Raw genomic sequence first — 20,834 nt, 5'->3', positions numbered from 1 at the left:
ATTATGAAAAAAAAGAAAAAGAAAAAGGAAAAAAAGAGTTCTGCATCCAGCGCTATATCAATAAAAGGAATAAATAAGGCAGCATGTGCCTTAGTAAGGGGGGGGGGCAGCTCACACTGGGATGGCTGCTGCCCTTCCTCACTGATGTGCCATTTATCTACTTATGAAGCAGCTGCTGAAACATCAGCATTTACAGCCAGATTGAACATGAGTTTGGTGCTATTTGGTCTGAGCATAGTTGGTTGTAAATAGCCGTTCAGCATCCTTTCTGCCAGGACCTGAGCAGCAGGGAAAACCTGGAGAGAGGAGAGGCCAGAAGAAGAAACAGGGAACCTATCCCAAAATAAGCCTGCAGATTTCACAGGTTCGTGCTGTAAGAGGAAGATGATAATGATCAAAACAAACAAGAAAGCTAAAACTCCAGCTTAGAGCCTCAGTTCTCCAAACTCTTACCGATGCTTTTCTGCTCAGGGAAGCCCTGCTCACTTTGCTGGGAGTTATTCCTGAAGACAAGCTGTACCAGCAGTCATGTCCTTCCTGCTCTTTCTCTGGAAAGATCCAGTTCCCCGTAATATTCTGAATCACAGCACACAGCCACGGGACATGCATCCCATCCTCTGCTGAGATGTAATGATGAAATACATATAAAACTTCAAAATAATGGATAAATTCTTCCTTCAGAATAATGTGAGTATTCCTTTGTCATACCCTGTCATTTCTTTATAGAAAGAGGTTCATGAAAAATGGAAGATGTGAACACCTATCATTAGGAGAGCTGACTGCAATAAATGTGCTTGATAATGTGCTTACTATTCCAGACCGTATGCCATCCAAAGAAAAGCACTGTCTTCCAGAGCTTACACTCAAACCAATGAAATGTGTGTGCTTACAGTGGTACAGCAGAACTAAATAATACACCAGTGCACTTACAGAATCTTTCTGACAACAGCTTTTTAAACATTAAAGGTAGAGTTTTGTATTTATATTGCAGTTTATGGATAGCCATAAACATTACAGAAAACATTTCCTAGCTGTGAAAGGACTGAGGATCTAAATCTACCTCACCTCTTTTAATTTATTTTGCACCATAAATGATGTTGAAATATACTGAATTTAACAACTTTCAAATCGTTTCTGTACTTTGCTTGTGTATTTTAGAAAAGTAAATCGTATAAATGCACTTCCCCCCAGTCAGAAGTAAGCGTGACATCATATAAAGGGAATGTACACAACCCCAAAAGTGTCCTGCTGGTTTGTGTTAGCTTCCCTGTTCAGATCCATCCTGTGTAGCTCTAGTTAAGCTTTACCAGTTTGAAAATAGAGATATCTGTTTGAACAAAGAGGGAACAAAGGGTTCACTGCGGGGAGAAGCTTCCCTGCACCCAGCAAACATGGAGCAAAGCTGATAGGAACATTTCAAAGGTGAGTGCACACAAATTGATCCATGGTCTTTTGGTAGAAATTTAACCTCTCCTCCTCAAAACTGCCATGCTCAGGAAAAGAAAGAGAGAGAAGAGAGATGAAAATTCTTACAGAGAGCTTTAATTTTTTTCTCCTTCATCCAGATAAATATTCATATATTTCCCTGAACAGATGGGTAAAATGACCTGGAAGTTAAGGAGAAGGCAAGTCCTTAGGCAGTGAGGGGAACAGAAATGTTACCACATGTTTAAAACAAACGGCACATCATGGTGGGTCAGGCTGAGTAATGGAGGCCTTCCTCAAGGTTTGTTTCTTGGGGTCTTTGCTGGGGTTTTTCACTGAGGAGAGCGATGAAAACACGTATTTCTTCTTCTTAGTTGGAAGAAGTTCGTATTTGAAAATGGACTTAAGAATAACTCTGAGAAGACAACACCACTATAATGCACACTCATTTCATGTGCATATTTCTTATCTCTACGTTAGCCAGTTAAACTGAGCTGATGCCCAGTTGTTGGTGGCAATACAGGCAGCAGTATCATTGTAGTTAATCAATGGCTTCTTAGAAAATTGAGGTGCTAATTAAGATAAGAGAACAGGAAAAAAAAAAGAAAAACAAACCACTTGCATTTGAACTGTGTGTTTACTGAAAGATCACAGCCCACTAGTAGGAGGTATATTGAGCAGATGAGTTGGCAGAGCCACACAGACAGCTGGTTTTGTCTGGCATACAGGTGTTTAACTTGGCTGCTTACAGATGAGCCGCTTCATGCCAGAATCAGTGAGGGATCATCTTGTTTAAGAAAAGGTAGCTCTTGTCCATCCTCATAGCAAGTTCAGTGAAAGAGCCAAAGTGGCTATTTCATTTCCTCCCCACTCATCTCTGACATGGTTCAAAAACCCCACTCTTCTTTTGCAAGAGTTGAGTTTAGATGAGAGAAAAAATAGTCACTGTAGGTATTGGATTGTGGTTTTGCCTTTTCTCATGGTAGTTGTAGCAAGAACACACGTTGCTGGTGCTCAGTAATCATTTTTTGGCTCACAAGCTGTTGTTAATATTTTGTTATTCTTCAGAAGATGGCTGGATCATTTTCAGTAGATAGCTGAGCTCTGTGTGCCTTTATTTGAAAGAATGTTTTTCAGTAGTTCCAAGATGAGATAGTATTTGAATGTAAGTATGTTGGGATTCAGTCTGAAACTTTTGGGTTTTGTCCAAAACTAAAGAGCGCAGAAATAGCTGTATAACATCAGCAAAGGCAGTCTGCTGTTTTTTAAATTGTAGTGAGACATAGAGCAAATGTGCTTTATATGCTGTTGATAGGTGCCATCTGAGAATCTCCAATAGCAGTTTTAGATACACATGGTTAATGAAATGCTCTCTATTGGAATTCAGATCGTCAAATCCAAACCTGGTGTAAATAGGTTAAAGAAACTTGCCCAGAACATAATATTGTCATTGGTGTACTTTTCCTTTTTATAGTCTGTGTGTTTGCAGCTCTAGTGATCTGAAATGGCTGTTGAAGCCAAAGTTCTCCTGTCTGGTATTCCAGCCTAATGCCCTGTCAACAGCACTCACTTGATGCCTTTTACGGCGCCTGTCTTTCCTGTATGGAATCAGTTTTGTGAGGAAGAGATGGAGTAACCTCATTTGAATTCAGATTTGTGACTACCATAAAAAAATTATAGTGAAATTTTAATAAACTTTTTCATTATTATTTTTACCCATTATGTTTCGAACTTAATATTCTGCTCTTGCTCTTCTTTTCACTTTAAGTAATAAACACTCAAAATGCTGTTAAAATGCTCTTCCTGATATGGTGCTCTGTGAATGCAAGTTGTGCGGTCAATTTCCTGAACAGTGATTTTAAGATGTTAATTCCTATCCCTGGAATACAGTTGATCTGAAGAGCTTGTTACAGGCACCTGTATTTTGTGTTAAAGATGCCCATGCTATGAAGGTGTCAGCTTTTTTTAGCAACAATTTTTGTTAGCATGTTATTGCAGCAGAAACTATATTCAGTTAACAGGTAGCCCCTAATATAGAAATATTTGTATTTTTGTGCACATTAATAAATGCATAAGTAAACATTCTGTATAGACATAGAATGTTAATTCTGCAGTAAAGTTACCAGACATTACAACTTACAATAAAACTACTGGACCACAGTGACAGCCATTCTCTGTTTCCAAGTGTACATGTGTTTTTGTTAAGGAAGGTGTCAGATAAGTGCAGAAAAAGGAATGTGTTTATATTTGGGATGAGCAATCCTGTTATGCTATTTCCAAGTCTGCGTTAACGCTGCATGTTTTCATTACGTTCCAGAGATGGCAAAAAAAAAAAAAAAAAAGGAAAAAAAATCAATGAAATTGCAGACAAAGCCAAGTAAGAGAGGGATAAAAAATGAATCAAGAGAAGCCTGTGTGTAAAGAAGCGAAGTGGGAAAATGAATATTTTAATCCAAGTAAGTGTCTATGCCAGTCTAGTTTTTAGAGGCTGCTCTGTTTCAATGAAAGTTCAGTTAGTAGAAAACCAGCGTTGTTAAAAGTACGAAAAGGGAGTTGTCTTTGAAAGAAATACGAACTTAACTGATGGAAGAAACAGGTCCATGAACCGTAGCAAGTTTTACGAACACTAAATATAGTTCAAGAGGTTTGAATTGCTCTTTTAACTCTTGCAAATCTTGGTGTCTGCTGTATGTTTGTGAATTCCTGACAGTTCTCCAAATGTAAAATGTGTAACGCGGTGGATTGGTCCTACAGCTGCAATGCTGGGTTTTGTTGTTGTTTCTTACTCCTTTTGAGGTGTTCTGCACTCTCATATTCCTTTCCATACGATATGGAAAGCCTTACCTCTTAATGATGTCTCAAGAAACGAGGCATCTTTTGATGCCACAGTCCAGTAGCATCATCCTATTGAGCAGTGACACATCTGGGGCATTTCAGCGTCTGCCATTATAACAGACATGCAGCTTTAGATGAAATACAATGGTTTGGTTGTGTTTTAGACATCCCCAGTGCTTTGAGTTAATCAGTGTGCTTATATGATATGCTTGGATACAGTGATGCTGTAACTGCTTTTTTATAGGTGTGGTAGGTGTGAAGCTATAAGGTAGGAGCCTATGAATCCAGACCAGTCATTGGAATACCATATGGAGCCTGGCAATGATATTGCACAAATGAGTGCTTTTGTACGGATGTATTGATTTTTATTTAGAAATTTGGAAAAATGACAGAGTGGCTCTGAATTAAAGATCTTCCAGCTAAGCCGTGCTGAGGGACTTAGGGCAGGGGCTCAAATGAATCAAGGGGTAATTGCCATGTGAAGACAAATTGTCAAATGATCGGTACCTTCCTTTCATAGATGGCCATGAAGACTTATCTCAGTGAAGCCCCTCAGAAGTCCAGCATGTTGGTAAGGCATTGGCACAAGCTGCCCAGATGGTGGTCCCTGGAGGTATTCAAGAACCGTGGGGATGTGGCACTGAAGGGCATGGTTAATGGGCATGGTGGAGGTGGGCTGATGGTTGGACTGAAAAATCTTTGTGATCTTTTCAAGCCTCAATGATTTTATGATTCTAAAATGAACCTCTGAGAGGACAAGCAGACCAGCTCCCTCGCAGCCCAGCACCTTCAAGAGTCTGCCCCAGCCAGAGCTTGTGCTCATTCTGAGGTAAATCATAAAAGTTTGCTTCTGAACAGTCATTCTGTTGAGTGTGTCTAAATCAGCTTTTGCAATCACGTCAGTTCACAAGCTGACAGCTTAACTTAAAACACAGAGTACAAGCTCCACTGTCCTCAGTGCCGTGAGACTGCCCTGAAGACGTGGAGCCTGCTCCAGCCCTCCCTCCCCAGGGTACCACAGCTCCCCACAGACCCCTGGTTGGTGGCTGAGTGCCACAAGTTACACTTCTGAATGTGTCATTACTGCTGTGTTACTGCAGTGACTGATTTATTATGCAAGTCTGCGGTTATACTGTAATCAAAAATCCGTGTGGCTTAAGGGAGAGGGGATAGGATAACCAACGTTAGCAGGGGTTTGGACTCTGTAGGTGTTGAGTTGTCACCAGAAATATTTAGCTTCCCTTTAATATACTGCACAGTGCATTACCTTCTTCTGAATTAAAAAAAAAGCAAACCCTGATAACGAATTAAAAGACCTTGTCATATATTAAAGAAACTTGAAAGACTGAAAACAGGGGGAACAAAGGGGTAGTCAATATAGAATGTGATATCTCAAACAAGAGCCAAGTTAAGAAATGATTGGGTGTTTACTGGCCAAAGAAAACAAATCACTGTTAGGCCTACCCTGCCCTCCTAAGGCTCATATACCAACATATGGGAGCTCTATGGTGGAAGTTTACATTTAATTCTGTTTTATTTTACTTGGCAATTGTATTCCTCCAACATTATTGTTTTTCAGCACTCAGTATTTTTAATGCTGCATCTCAACAGAAGATATAAGAGCACAGTCAATCAGTCCTGCAAAAAAATTTTAAAAAATTTAAATATAAATATATATATATATATATATATATATATATATATAAATGTCCCTGTCATGACATGAAGCATAATTTCCAGGGAATGACCTAGAGGAAAATCTTCATTTTAGCCACGAAGAACCAATTTCATGCCTCTACAGTAGATATATGAGAAATGTACCAAATATCAGTCATTAGCAGACTGCTACAACTGTGATCCCCATTCTTGATTTTGAATCTATTGACAAATGAACTTGTGCTAATACTGCATTTTTGTCATTGTACATGTGTTTGCCACCCAGTGTTCTGGGCCAGCATTAAGACAGATGTGGTACTGAGGACCAAAGACTGACTTTACCTAAAGGAAGGGATGCTGACAGAAGGTGAGGAGGAGCACATTTTCACCAAAAGGCTGAACTCCCATCGGTTCAGGATTCTTTGTTCATACCTCATCATGTAGAAAGATGTCAAAAATGGCAGAAACTATAGTTGATGGTCAGTGGAGTCAATGATAAATTGCAGGAAGAATTGAAGTGTATAGAGAAAATCCAGGAGCATCGAGAATGTTTCTGTTTCGGGAGATCTAACACTGAACATCAATGTGTCCAGTGCCCAACCTGTTGGAATAAAACAGAAGTGTCAGGGAAGAGTAAGAAGAGTAGGAATATATGATATTTCTGTCATGTAGACTCCTGTGTTCCAGCTATTTTTAGTTTATGGAATTTCCTGAATTTCTTGATATTTGTCTGTATAGCAGCCACTAAGGATCACTTTTCCATGTCCTTATTCAGATTTGTTACAAACATGCATAAATTTCTTGCATCTATTGTATCCATTTTTCAGTTTCACTATTACCTGTGGCATGCAGAAAATCTACACTGGTTTGAACCTGGCTCTCTGTATCTTCGTCTGTTTGTGTCTGGTTCTTGTGCTGAAAGAAGCAGCAGTCTTTAAGCCCTTTATGTCTTTAAGAATTTTGCAGCCTTCCCCTCTTTATCCAGCATGAAGATTCTGAGCCCACCTAATAATTTTTTTGTATGAAAGCTCTCCTGAACTTTAATCATCTTTGTTACCTTTCTCAGAACAATTGCCCAATCTTATGATGAGGGCATGGGAACTGCACACATCACGTAGGGTGTGGGTTAGTAGTGGATTTATATGGTGGCAAGAAGATTTCCTGTTTTGTTCTCTATTCAGTCCTGATTCCTCTTTCTTATGCTTTTTAAAGTATATTTATTCTAAGAGATGTGTTATGGGTTTTCCAAAGAATTAAGTGAGAAAAGCAGTGAGTATTTTGGACCTAATTTGAATGGGTCAGCACAATAAGACATAGATATCCTGATTCCATGTGTTCTTCAGAAGTCACGCAGCTTTCCTTCCATGGTGTATAATTAGAATCATGGGTCCAGGTTTTGAACAGACATCTCTGAGTTATACATGCTTCCAACATCTGTACAAATCTCTTATCAAAACACTCTGCTTCTCCCTTAAAGGAACGTCGTATACAATAGGAACTTCTAAAATTACATCATTTGGACTGTAGGCATTATGCTTGAGAAACCTTTGTGCTTAATACTGGCCAACCTGTGGCTTATGTAGCACTCTTTAAACTCCCTCATGTCATGAGCAAAACAAACCACCACTTTATTTCTTTCAATGTGTCTATTAAATTCCACAGGATATTTGGGAATAGGAAAACAATCTATTATTCTAATCAACTCTGTAGGTTTTCTTCCATAATCTCTTTGCTGCTTCTTGGCCCTCTTGGTGAAATCATGTCTATTATCACTTCCTACTTCGTCTTACACTCTTTTTTCTTGTGTCTATTTCTCCCAGACAAACCTCAATTTTATTATTTTGTTTGGTTAAATTATATTGTCTTCACTGCAGTCATTTCTTTAGAGCATTCAAGTTGGGTTTACGTAGAGATATTATTTAAGAATAAAAGTTTAGAGTGAGGAGCTGGGAAAGATAATTTCCTAAATTTCCTCAGTAAATCACAGTTTTGACTAGACCTAGGCCAACTCTGACCAAGACAATTTAGAACTGATTTGGGGTATGTCTACGTTATTCTAAGAAAGCTGCTGTAAGTGTATACTTGGATGGGTTTTCTGTAGGTCTTTGCAAGTCTGGACTCCGTTTTATGGCGTTCACATTTCTTCAGTTGTGAAAACAGAAGAACATGATCTAGTATTTACCTTACTCCTTCACATGCCAAACATCTTAAATTGAAATAATCTCTGTATTGTAATGACTCATTCAGTCAGAGAAACTTAATGTACTTCATTCACACGAATGTTTTAACCATCATAACACTTCTGTGAACTAGTGGGGTGTTACTGACCACTGCTGGATGTTGGCCATCCTGCCAGTGTCGCCTAGGAAATTTGGCACATTTGGCAGCGCATCTTCGGAATCTCACCTTTCAGTTTCATCTGCACATTAGAAGTACTGTTCCAAAATGAAAATAAAAGGATGCTTCACTGAGAGTCAGCTCTGGCAGGAATACATACTACAGCACTGAACTCATCGTGCTAGTGAATGCCGTGCTCCAGCAGTTTATTTAATAGTGGTGGTATTTATAGAAAGCTCCCTCCCGTGATCTTACTGCCAGTAACACAGATGTCCCTTGAATGCACTCTACTTTAAATAAAGGTGAAAGGCTAAGGAAAATATAAAAAGAACCCACCTTTCATATTTTACTAGAACAATAACAAGCAGGGTGTGGCCACTCCGAAACTGCGGTTTGACGGATGCTTGGGAGAAGGGAAGGGTGGGAAATCTCTCTGCTCACCAGTTCCACAGTCTTGTTAGCAAAAACACATCTGACACCCGTGATTGTGGCCTGGGAGATACAGTGAGAACAAGCAGTGCTCTCAGTTACTGCAGTGAATAAAGTATCCTGCCAGTGCTTGGAACATAACCGTGGAATGAGCATTTTTAGGGCTGCTAATGTGAATAATATTTGCAGAAAATGCCCTTTCCAGTTTGCGAGTGGTACGATAGTGAATGAAACCCACAGGAATGCGGGTAGGTCAGAGATGGGAAAAAGTATCTTTTACTCATGGATGAGAGTTCTCCTTGGGATACCATGAAGTTTTCAGAGGGTCTTGTTTGTTTAATTAAAAGTAATGGCCTGAAGTTTCTGTGAGCCAAAATGTTAAGCCTTAAGTAATATGTATTTACCTGAAATCAACTTAGTGGAAGCTAGCGGTATCCTCAGCCTGAAAGAAAAATAAAAAAGCACATTTAGGTCCACCCAGCATAGACTTCCAGTAACCCACAATCACCCAGAACTCATGCTCCAACATATGATGTCACCTGGAACTTGCACTCCGTTTTCTGAATTCTCCTTTTATTGGGGTTTATTCATTTAGTTCTGATTCAAGAGGAGTCAGAGCCTAAGGAAGAGTTCTAGTGACTATAGTCACAGCCAACGTGCTTGGCTGTACCAGAAGACTCCAGCAAATATCTTCCACTGTATCTTATCTAACTGTGAAAAATTTCATTCTGAGAAAAGGGAGTATTTTTCAGTGTACAGCATGGTTGAGTACCTGCCGTAAAGCAGATTTCTCATGTCTCCAAAAATGATACAAGCAGGTTGCAGTGAGCCTAGCATCGAGACAGATTTTGTCTGGGCTCATTCAGCACATGGAAAAAATATTTCATCTCATTTCTTCACAAGCTGACACCACAAAGCCGTTCCATTTATTTTTTCCTGACATGTTGTTGTGTTGTTCAATACTGTATTTCATTTCCCCTGACTTTGGAACAAACTGGTAGGGCTGAGTGAAACTCTGATATTTCCACACTTACAAGGAAAAATGAGATCATAAAATACAAAGCTAACATCCAAATAATGATTGGGGTCCGTGTACAGTTAGCTGGATGCTGTGCAGCTATTTCTTTTGCTATCTGTGGATGGGCACTACTTAAAAAAAGAAAAAAAAAACCTACCCTACAACAAATTTTCACCTAATCTTGGGCTGTCAATTCTAGAAAATTAGCAATCCTGAAAGGCACAAATAACACAACTTCCTCATCTGTGTCCTTGTAGCTCGCAGCTGCTCTGGGCTGAATGTTAAGCACACAGGTAAAAGAAAATGGAGCACATTGGAGTCTTAGAGAGGGTCTGAGCTTTACTGCATGAGAATAAATCTCTTGTGGAGTTCCATATTAGTTGAACTATGAAGGTGAATGTAGAACCAGCTGCATTTAAAAGGTATTGAAAAAGTACATAAAACATGACTCACTGCCATTTTCTTTTGTCTCTTCAATCCATTGTGGGTAAGAATCAAGCAAATACTTTTTACACTGACCCAGCAGCAAATGTTTGTTTGTCAGTTTGTTCCAAACAGCAGCTGAGGAGAGACGCGGAGACACATCTGAGCAAAAAATCAAGCATGGAAAGTTCAGAGAATGCAACGAAGACAGAAGTCCCTTGTAAAATGAGAGCAGGAAAAACTGCTAACAGAAACAAGTCCATCATCAGTGTGGAGCCACCACTCCCCTTTCCAGTGGAGTCTACTTCAGCTCTGAAGCTGAGTAAGTCATCAAATCACTTTTACCCATCTCTGGCCTTTTGCCTCTGTTGATTCTTTAGGCTGAAGGCTCCTCAGAGGTGGCAGCCTGTCCTTGCAGCCCCAGGCTCTGTGCTGCCTGGTTGGAGATGTACTGCCTGTACGTTACTGTCTGGCAAACACTGCAACACAGTCCATAAATAATATTGTTTTACAACAGCCCTTTTCTTCAGATCCCAAGAAAAAGACATAACATATTGTGTTATAGGAACAGCTCTCATCTGGTAATATTAAAGATTACCCAAACTACTCTCTGGTTCCCCCAGAAGTCAGATGAAGTTGTAAAATCCCTTTCAGCAAGTTGGTGTGATTCTAACCTGAGTTTTGGCCTGAGCTTGAAAGTTTCTTCTGAAGAGAGTTCCTTTGAAAAATTAAGGTGTGAAATGTGTGTCTCAGAATGATCATGAAGTTTTCAGGTTTTCAGGTCTTATTCCCATATTTGCCAGTACCTTTTGGCTTGCCTTTCTAGCTTAAAATGGCAATTTTAAAAAGGGGGAAGAAAGAATTTGCTATTGAAAGTATATTAATGCAAAGTGATTTTTTGTATGTGCACAGCAAAATAACAGCAATCACTCTGTGACCTGTCCAAGCTCAGGGAGCTGTTTCTGTCAAATACTTGTGGTATGACTGGACACACGCTCAAATGAAGATCTTTGTTTAGTAAATACTGAATATTCCCTAGTCCTTTATATCCTGTCGTCATTTCCTTTGTACAGCTCACAGCTGTAGTTTCAAGCCAATGTGCAGAGTTACTTGGTCAGGGAGTTTCATAAGTGCAGTTAACCACGTAACAGAGATCTTTTCTGATGGTTTTCCTCTCAAAGTTCTTGGAGTTCTGCAGGCTGCATCCAAAGGCTGCATACCAACATCTTCTGTGTAAAACTTGTAATTAGTAGATTTGTTCACTGTCCATTTAATTATGAACGTACTGTCATGCAAACAAAGATATACGTTTATATGTATAAGAATAGGGAAGTTGGTTGCTGTGTCGTCATGTTTTGTGGTTTTGGAAAACCACAGGGTGTAGGGTGGAGATAGCCATTGTACTACATTAGCTATTTTCTCACAGTTTTAAGGAGCAGCAGCTCAACACACTGTGGTCCAGACAACAAAATATCCAACAAAGCAAATCTTTCTGTAGGTGCATCTGAAGAGAGGTGGGAAGAAGTGGATACTGGCTGGTTCATGAGTGCTCTGTGAAGTCAGCAGAAACAGGAATAGGGAAAGGAGAAAACTGTGTCATGGTGGAGCCTCATGATAAGGAACATACACTGAGGGCAGGAGGACTGCTCACACTGGGTCTTCACCATGATTAATGACTGTCTACGTGTGGGCTTTCAGTAGCAAGATGGAAACCAGCAATATTGGCAGGTTTGAGTCATGGACAAGGCACACTGGTTTCAGAATGAAATTTTCCCTCTTTTTTTTTCCTCCCATTGAAATGGAAATCACCACTGTGAGTATTTTCCTTTGTATTGTTCTCTTCCTGTATGATTCCACTGTCTGAATGCGCAAGTGATTAACGCCAAGCTAGAGTTAATTAATCAAATAATAAACATCTGCGAAGGGGATGCGGCCCCTCTCAGCTCTCACTCTGTGGAAGCTCTGATGATGGGCTTTGGCTGTGCAGGGCAGGATAGAAGCTTGGGAGATGCACAGCAGGAAATGAGAGAAAACCATGAGCCTCCTGCAAATATGGCAGCAAGCAGCTCTTAAACAGCAATGTGATTCAGCTCTGTGACTAAGAGGTGGAAGGCAAGCCATTGTTTTCCCCTTTCCTACCGTGCAGAATTTATATCCAAAGCCACACTGTGAAACCTGCAAATTTTGGAAATACTCAAACCCAGCACCTCCTGGGAATTATTCTATAAGTGATATCAGAGAACAGAACAATAAAGTCCCATGGCCATGGGCAGCAGCAGGTCACTCAGTGCTCCTGCACTAACAGCTGAGACCCAGAACTGCTCACATCAAGGCAGTGATCCTCCCAGAAATGCTTTCTCCAGAGTTAAGACAATGGAACAGCACAAGCTTTCAGGAGCATGGAAGTCAGAGCATCGGTCTGAAGTAGAAATGATTCTGTTGATGGGGTACCAGAAGAAAGATGACAAATGATATTATCACACTGAGGGAAGTGATAAATCTGTGGTGTCCAGAATACCAAACTGATGATTAGCTCATTCAGTCTCAAATTAACCTCATTAGATTTTGTAAATGCAAAACCTCTTTTGAAAAATGACTTCAAAACTGAACCTTACTCCTGAGAAATGGCTGGAATTTGACCTCTTTCTAACAGCTTTAATTTTTCCCCTTTTACTTTAATGTATGTCGCCAATAAATACAATGAGCGGTGTCTTCTGCCAAAATACTTCATAACATATTATCTGTCTTCCAGAGGGAATGGGGAGGGGAGTTCTGTTTGCTCAAAAATTAAGGGAATTAAAAAACAGAGGTTACACAGAACATGTATTTCATGATTAGACAGCCTCAGAGGCCATGAGAACAATTAAGGATGTTTTTTTTTTATTGGACTTTCATGCAAAAATGGTTCTTGCCAGTTCATTTACACCACTAATTATCTTGCATAAATAAAAGCGCTCCATGAAGGCTCAGATCCTGGATCACAGCCACACCTGCCCATAGGAATTTTAAGCGTTCCCCAGGTGCTGCAATTGGGTCAGCAGCTCCACCATAGGTCTCATGTGGAAGCTGGGCAGCTTCAGCACAGCTGGCAGCAGACACCACCCAGGGCGCAGGTAGGGAACATGTGTTTATGATCTCCAGGCAGACTATGGAGCAGGAGCAGTTCTGTATAATGGCTTTTCTGCAGCACAGTTCCCTATGGCTGGAAGCGAGGACAGGTGAGTCAGCAGTCTGTGTCCTTAAGGTGTGGGAATCCTACCATGCAATTTGGGCAGCAAAATTGTAGAACATTTGCATTCAGCTTCACAATATGTGGTGGTGAAAATACTCCACTGCCATTTTCAGAATGAAATCTTGTCAGAGCAGCAAGGATAGCTCTAACAGCATGGATTTGGGGGGAATGCTTTCTCTTTTGTTTCTGGAAACTGAGCTCTTTATCTGGCTCTCCCACCTGCTCCAGCTGCACTCTCAGGATTGTATTTAGTTTGCAAGGTTCAAGGTTAGCCTGACGTTGGGCTCAGACCATGGCCAAGAACTGTAAACATGGGAAAGGCTTGTGGTATGCACCCACTGGGGATATGCCATATGGTGCTCTTCCTCCTCCCCTTCCTTTCTAGTGAAAGGCCACTGATGTTTTTGCAATGAACCCTCTAGAAGAGAACACGTAGCACCTAGACAAAACTGCCGCAGAGCAGGGCTGGAGTTCAGATGGGAGTTTGTTCGTTGTCTGAAACCTTTAATCATACAACTCATGTATGGGACTGGTGTTTGTGAAATCACAGTTTCTGCTCATCTCAGTGCTTGTGGTAGGGTATGTCTGCACTGCTTAGTGGAGATACCTGTTCTGGCTCCAAGCAAGTTAGCACATAGTACAGCCAGCTGTGTCACTGCAGTGCCCTCAGTCCTGTTCTCCACCATATCCAGACAGAATGAGCCTACTGCTAACTACTACCTTGTATGGGCTCTGAAAAGGGCAATAGATAAATGTTTCAAATTTGATGTAAGTGTAAATTCACAAAAGGCTAATTTTTGTGTAAACCTTCCACAAATTCAGCTAGAGCTGTATTGCAGTGCACAATTTCCATAGCCAGTAGCTTACATAGGTGACGTGATTCCATCACCGTGTCTCCATGCAGCATGTGACTGGCTGGAAGGCACCCCACACGTCTGAGTTTTCCCTTGAAGGACTGGGCACTATCAGTGCATTCTGAAGGTTTAAACCTGGTTCGCTATTTTTGATTTGGTTTCTCTTGCCTGAAAATTCCCTTTGTAAAAGCAGTGCCTGCTCTTACATCCTTTCCTGCTTCCCAGATGTAGTGGGGTCTCATAGGCCATACACGGCTCCCAGTTCTCCCCATCCATTGCATGGTACCTTTTGCCACCCTGGTGCACGTAGAAAGAAGGCAGAGAAATGTGTTAAACTGGCTTTGTTTTGTAAGCCTTTTCTCCAGCAGAGAGGAAAGAAATGTGTACACGTACTGGAGCACGCAGGACAGAAAATGAGCAGCGTGTCAGGTTAAAGCAATTACAGCTCTGGGTTGTAAGGGCGACGTGTTAACGGGGCTTCTCAGACAAGTGATTTGGCCTCTTGGCTGCTCATGGGGATGCTGGGTGGTATCATGATAGAGTTTTCACATGGCCAGAGCTTCATTACATCATTTGTTAGTATATAGTATATCACAAGGGAATTTTGCTTTATTTAATATAGTAACAATGAACAGCTGGCTGCTTTACAGTCCTTTATATCAGCAAGGACACAGTCAAAATATATCAGTCTCATTTAAAACACTCAAATCACGTTTTTGTAGGCTGGCCAGTATACACTGTGAATGAGCAAAACAAGGAAAAGACAATTCAATAACGAAGATAAAATGTCAAATATAATGAGAGCCTGAGCACCATGCAGAATAAATGCTGGCATGAAAGGTGTTAGAGGGATTTAATCTACTTAAGGAACATAGATTAAACAGGTTTCTTGTTTCTGAGACTTGCAGGACTCTAAGGCAGGAGTTATATATGATATGCTGTTTGTATCATGATTCTGATAAAAAATAATGATCTGACTTGCCTGAAAATTCCAGTGTTAAAAATGTCAGCTGTTAGCTCCTTTTGTGTCTCTGTGAGCTTAGTGGGGACATCTGATCATTCCTGACTACTGGTATTGTTCTGTTAGGGCAGTGTGTGAATCACATCCTCCCCTTCCCCACCAGTCATGTCATCAGTGCTGCTGCAGAGGACACTCGACCTTCTCTGCCAATCTGGATATGCATACTACTATGCACAGAAAGCACATGCCATCTGCACTCTGGCACTGTGTGTTCTATCACAGGAGCTAGCACACAGTTACAGCCTCTGTAATGGCTATTAGACTGCTATGTCAGCCTCTTCTTTCTCACCGATTCCAGTCTGACCTACATCGAGTCTCCTAATTTTTCTGAACCTCTGCTGAACAAGAAGTTAGGCCTAAGTGTCACTTATTTGTGTGTTTTGACAGAGTTTTGAGAGTTCTGTAATCCATTCCACAGCACAAAATCTTATTGTCATGGGATTTTCAGTGAAGTTTGCTGAAGTATATACAATATTAGAGGTTAATAATGGGAAGAAGAGGACTTGGATGTCAATTCTTGTCAGTCCATAGTGTTACAAACAGACCTTTCCAGAGCACTTTGTGATGGCTGGTTTACATGCTGGAAACACCAAAAGGGTAATACTACTGTTAGCTTTTCCTACCAGTAGGCACAAGTAGATTCAGCATATCCACCCTCCTCCTACCTGGTTTCTTTGGGCATCAAATGCTTGCACTGCTTCCTCAGAGCACCCCAGCTCACCTGCTATTCTGCTTTGTGGATAGATGGTCGGAACTGATTCACTTACCAACCACTGAATGAACTATTGACACTGGGATCTTGTTAATTAAATGTAACCTAGTCACACCCAAATGGCAATAATAGCTTTGGAGTGTCACCTTCAAAGAAGGTTTTTTCAACAAGATGGACCAATTAAAGGTCATAAAATTAGAAAAAGATAAGGAATTATATTTTGCCGGTTTGTTTTGTTTTGTTGTTTGTTTGTTTACTTTAGAAAGCAGTTTTATGATCTGTCAAAGACACAGAGGGGGAAACATTGCCCTCAGCCCCAATTGAAGTGGATCAAAACCCATACAGGGCCTGTGAAACAAACAGAGAGTGGTGATGTCCCACATCTTACAGCCATTCAGGGGAAAAGTGATGACTGAAGTTTGTAGGAGTGGATGAAAACTTCCCAGGGCACAGACTCCCTGTTGCTTTGGTCCCAAAGTGACAAAGTGCATTGGAAGCAATGAAATGCAAATGTCCTGCTTGCCTGCAGCAAGGAAACACCTTCCTGCCTTTCAAGCAAGAGAAATTGAAACGCAAACTGCTGCTCTTACGCACGATTCCTAGCAGAAAGCTGCTGAAATGGTTTATTTAGCTCACACAGGTGTGTTTGGAGCCTGTGTGAAGGAAGGTGCCTTCTACCTCTGGCTTCCCAGCTGTGGAGGCAGACACTGGGGAGGGCATGTGATACGTGCTGAAGGAGGAGGGAAGAAAATGATAAATTCTCAGCCTCTTGATTGAAGCAAGGGAATTAGAGTGAGAGAGATGTAGTACTTCGTATTTGGGTTGAACATTTCAGATGACAAACACACAGAAAACATTACAAATGTAATGAAAGTTTTATTGTCTTCGGAATAATGGAGGGAGACATTTATTATGCTTGCGTGAGGACAAATAATATAATTAAGACTGCATTACAATAACAATTGTGACATTAGCAGTTTTTAAGGTACTTAAACTCTTTGACAAATTTTCCTTTTAAGCTTTCTGGATTGCTGCAGCAGGAGATAAAAAAGTCATATCCACAAGGTTTATTAAGCTTGTTAAAAAAAAAAAAAATCTGTTGAAAATTAAGTAATCTGCATACTTGATTCCAAGTTGCATCGTTGAACAAAAATAGATTAGGTTGCATCTTAGTAGGATTCAGTAGAAACAGCATTTCATATGTAGAAATTTCTATGTCTATTTTGTTTGGATAAAGGGCACTTTAAGACAGTTTTCCTAAAATTATGCATCCTAAACATCTCTAAATGTTCCAGCTCTGGAGTATTAGCACGCACGTTGCTTGGTAGTTCCTTTTTTAACAATTCCAAAAGCAGTGCCATTATATTAAGGCTTTGATGTAGCATAATACTTAACAAACTTAGTCACTCTTCAGCATTTATTTAAGAGATTTTTTAATTTTATTTTATTTGCCATATAGGCACCGGACACCCAAGGTCAGGCTGGATGGGGCTCTGAGCACCTGACCAGCTGTAGGTGTCCCTGTTCAGTGCAGGGCAGTTGGACTACATGGCCTTCAAGTGTCCCTTCCAACTCCAACGATGAAGTTAAGCATGTGCTTAATTGATGTACTTTATTCACAATTCAATTGATGTATTCAATTGATGTAGTTTATTCACAATGCTCCTGTAAAATCCAGGGCTGTATAGTGGACAATTCAGACTGGGGCATTTTGGTGCTCAGCGAGAGCTGATGCAGGTGGGCTGTTAGATCTGCTGCAGGATGTGCAGTAGTTGACACTTGCATTGCTAATACTGCATTAAAACTTTTAATAAAACATGCTATCTTTAGCACCCATGTTCTCATTTCAGCTATTTTCCAGACACCAAAAAGTTGATTTATTTTTTAAAAGAGACATTACAAGTATAAACTATAGCACATCTTTTTTATTATTTGTATGCGTTGCATGTTTCATTGCTGAATACTGGTATCAAATCTTTACACAGGATATTGAATTCAGTCCTGCTAAGGGAAAACGATCCATCTTCCCTGTGCAGAAAGCATTACGTCATGAAGGGATGGAAACAAAGAGCTCTGAGGGACTAGGATAGGCAAACTTCCCTCCTTTTACAGGAAATGGGTGAAGCCTTGCTTGAAATTATTATTCAGACGTTTTGTGCTGTGAAGGAAATGTCTCCCGATAGCACAAGCTATTGGTTTCCTGTTGTGCACTAACAGTTTTGGCATGCCCAAGAATGGACAGGAAGGGCAAACATTTGGGGGCAGCTGGAGAACTTGTTTTAATGAAAAGAGCAGCCCAAGTAAGTGGGAAGAAGTGTGGCCTGAAAAATATAATTAATAAATTAAAAGGGGGAGGGGGAAGAAAGGGGATCAATAATTGATTGCTATGGTGTGTTTGTGAAAGTAAATAATACCCACAGAATGGCACATCAGGGTTAGCAGAAAGCAGGGGGCACTGCTGCTGACCAGGAAGTACTGTGGGGGGAAAAGCCCTTTGTATCCAACCTAATTAAGAGCCTGATTCAATGAATATATATCCGGCTTCTATACTGAGGAAAGCGATTTTGGGAAGTTTTCACAGATCCGGGATTGGTTTCAAACAGGACCTTATGACAGAGGCACTTTCAAGTGCTGTTTTCCAACCCCGGTGTATTAATAGCACAGCCACCAGGTCCCCAGTCCACCTCAGCATTGAGCCATCTGTCTGCTGTCTTCCATTGGAAGCAAAAGCAAGCAAAAGGAAAGGGCACAGGTGACGTTTTTCTCTCTCAAGCCTTCTTCTCAGCCTGCTGCAGCAATAGAAAAGAAGTGGCTTCCCTCTGTTATTTCCTGAGGTCACTGGGATCTGTCCCACTATTACCAGTGTGGTGATGTAGTGTCAGGGCTTCCCTCACGTTTGCATCGTTGTCTGAGTCATTTTGGCACTCTCTTGCTCTTGAGGGCACAAAACAAAACTGGCTGGTGCCTGGTACTTGGTTACAGCCTCAGAGGCTTCCAGAAATCTTTCTCTTAAAAGGGAAGTAGCAGTGGGGCAGGGAGGGGATTGTCCCCATCTGATCTGCTCTTGTGAGGCCCCATTTGTGTCCAAGCCTGGTGGCACAGCTGCCCAGGGAGCTGTGGGTTCTCCATCCCTGGAGGTGCTCATGGCCAGGTTGGATGGGGCCCTGGGCAGCCTGATTAGTGGGGGCAACCAGCCTGTGGGAGGGGGCTGGAGCTGGGCAATCTTTAAGGTCTCTTCCAACCCAAGCCATTCTATAATGATACGATTCTTGAAACTTGTGATGCAGACACTGCATTGCAGGGCCAGTGCCCTCCTTTCCTGAAGGCAATGGAGGACACACTGGGGCTCGACACACTGGGGTTCTCCACCCTGAAGCGACACAGCTACAGTTTCTTACAAGATTTGATTTTCAGGACAAAAAACAAAACAAAACAAAAAAAAATCAAGAAAGAATTCTCTCTTCAGCACTGCAGGCTTCTTTTCAAGATGGTGGCATAAGTTTCATTTTTAAGCCTTCCAAACATTTAAAGGCTACTGCTATAACATATGAAACCTGCATAGAATTTTGTGTTCTATATTTTTGGCAGCAGCTGTTTTTACTGCAATGATCAATTGGATTGTATGGAAATTCAAGTTGTAGAAAACAGCCACTTAATTCAGAAAACAAAGCATGAAAAGAGTCAGTCTGTGCCTCGCCGACCCTTGGAAGGCCTTTGGTAAAGTGTTTTTTATGATGCCAAACCCACAACAGTTTGTAAAAATGTGCCTGAATTTCTCTTTGGATTTAATTTAGATAGAATTTTAAAATCCATGTACAACAGTATTTCTGCTTTCTACCCTTACCAAAACACAAACCTCAGTCATGTTTGAATCCCACTTTCTTTTAACATATCCTTTTAAATATTTTTGTTTCCATTTAGGACTGCCAACGTTACCGTGGAAACCCCCAAAAATAAAGACTTTCCCAGCCTTGTGAGAGCACACCTGCAAGAGCAAGAACGACAGTTAGCTTTTTGCCTGTCAAAAGCAAATCTCCTTCATTCTTGATGTCACCTGAGGACATTTTTTTACCCTCGGTATGATTTCTTACCTCAACACTTACTGAAAGTATACGCTTAGAATGTACACAGTTTGAAATATTGCCATGGACCAGTAACAAGCATCTGTTGCTGTCCAATAGCTCTCTTCTTAATAGACAACCTCAGTTTCAAGAGGAGAAAGGGCTTTACAGATGGTAGTGCTGAGATTGGAAGTCCTGAAATAACAACATGAAGAACTCACCTCGGTGAGACAAGCAATCGACAGTGAAGTCCCAGTAAGCTGTCTTAACAGAAATCTTTCCAGTGGCTTCAGGAGGATCTGAATTACAAAGAGAACTGAAAGAATTCATCTGCTTCTTCCTGGTAGAGAGGTGCAGCATGGTTAGTGTGCAACCAAAAAACTGGGTGCTATGAAAACTCAGCTGTTCAGAACTTTAGACTTTTCAACACTGATAACTGCTGTATATATATAGAACTAAATTCTAAGCAGTCTGATATATCATTTTATAATGGCAACTAATTCTGTGTAGATTTTCATAAAAAGAAAACAGACCATTAAAATGGCTTCACATCATCTTCTTTTTTTTTTTTTTTTTTTTTTTTTTCAACCAGAAAGCAGTTAAGATGGTCGGATTGACTTCAGACAATCTGGCAATATGTAAGTATTATATTTCAATATGATGTTCTTAAATGCCTTAAAATTTAAATAAAAACCCTCAAGCTGGCAAGGTATTTTTAGTTTTTGAAGCCTGCTGTCTTTTTAGGCTGTATGAATTATACATTCTGCTTGTTAAATTGTTAATTTTCTGGTACATGAAGGCTTTTTGTTTGTATGTATTTCTGCAGCATGG

The 20,834-nt window shown here is 40.6% G+C and overlaps 1 long non-coding RNA gene across 2 annotated transcripts; it reads left to right on the top strand.

Annotated features, from left to right (window-relative positions):
• Window positions 1–1,198: 1,198 nt before the first annotated feature.
• Window positions 1,199–19,948, top strand: LOC128075609 (uncharacterized). 2 transcript variants are annotated; one of them, XR_008203917.1, is made up of 5 exons: window positions 1,199–1,422; window positions 4,781–4,831; window positions 4,976–5,089; window positions 10,245–10,445; window positions 19,864–19,948. It is a non-coding gene; the product is annotated as an uncharacterized LOC128075609 (long non-coding RNA). The 2 variants fall into 2 exon arrangements; XR_008203918.1 differs by lacking the exon at window positions 1,199–1,422 and adding an exon at window positions 3,771–3,881.
• The last annotated feature ends 886 nt before the right edge of the window (window positions 19,949–20,834 follow it).

This window comes from Tympanuchus pallidicinctus, unplaced genomic scaffold, assembly GCF_026119805.1.
Source record: "Tympanuchus pallidicinctus isolate F22 unplaced genomic scaffold, pur_lepc_1.0 scaffold12, whole genome shotgun sequence".
Taxonomy (NCBI): domain Eukaryota; kingdom Metazoa; phylum Chordata; class Aves; order Galliformes; family Phasianidae; genus Tympanuchus; species Tympanuchus pallidicinctus.
This window is presented reverse-complemented; position numbering and strand designations above follow the sequence as displayed.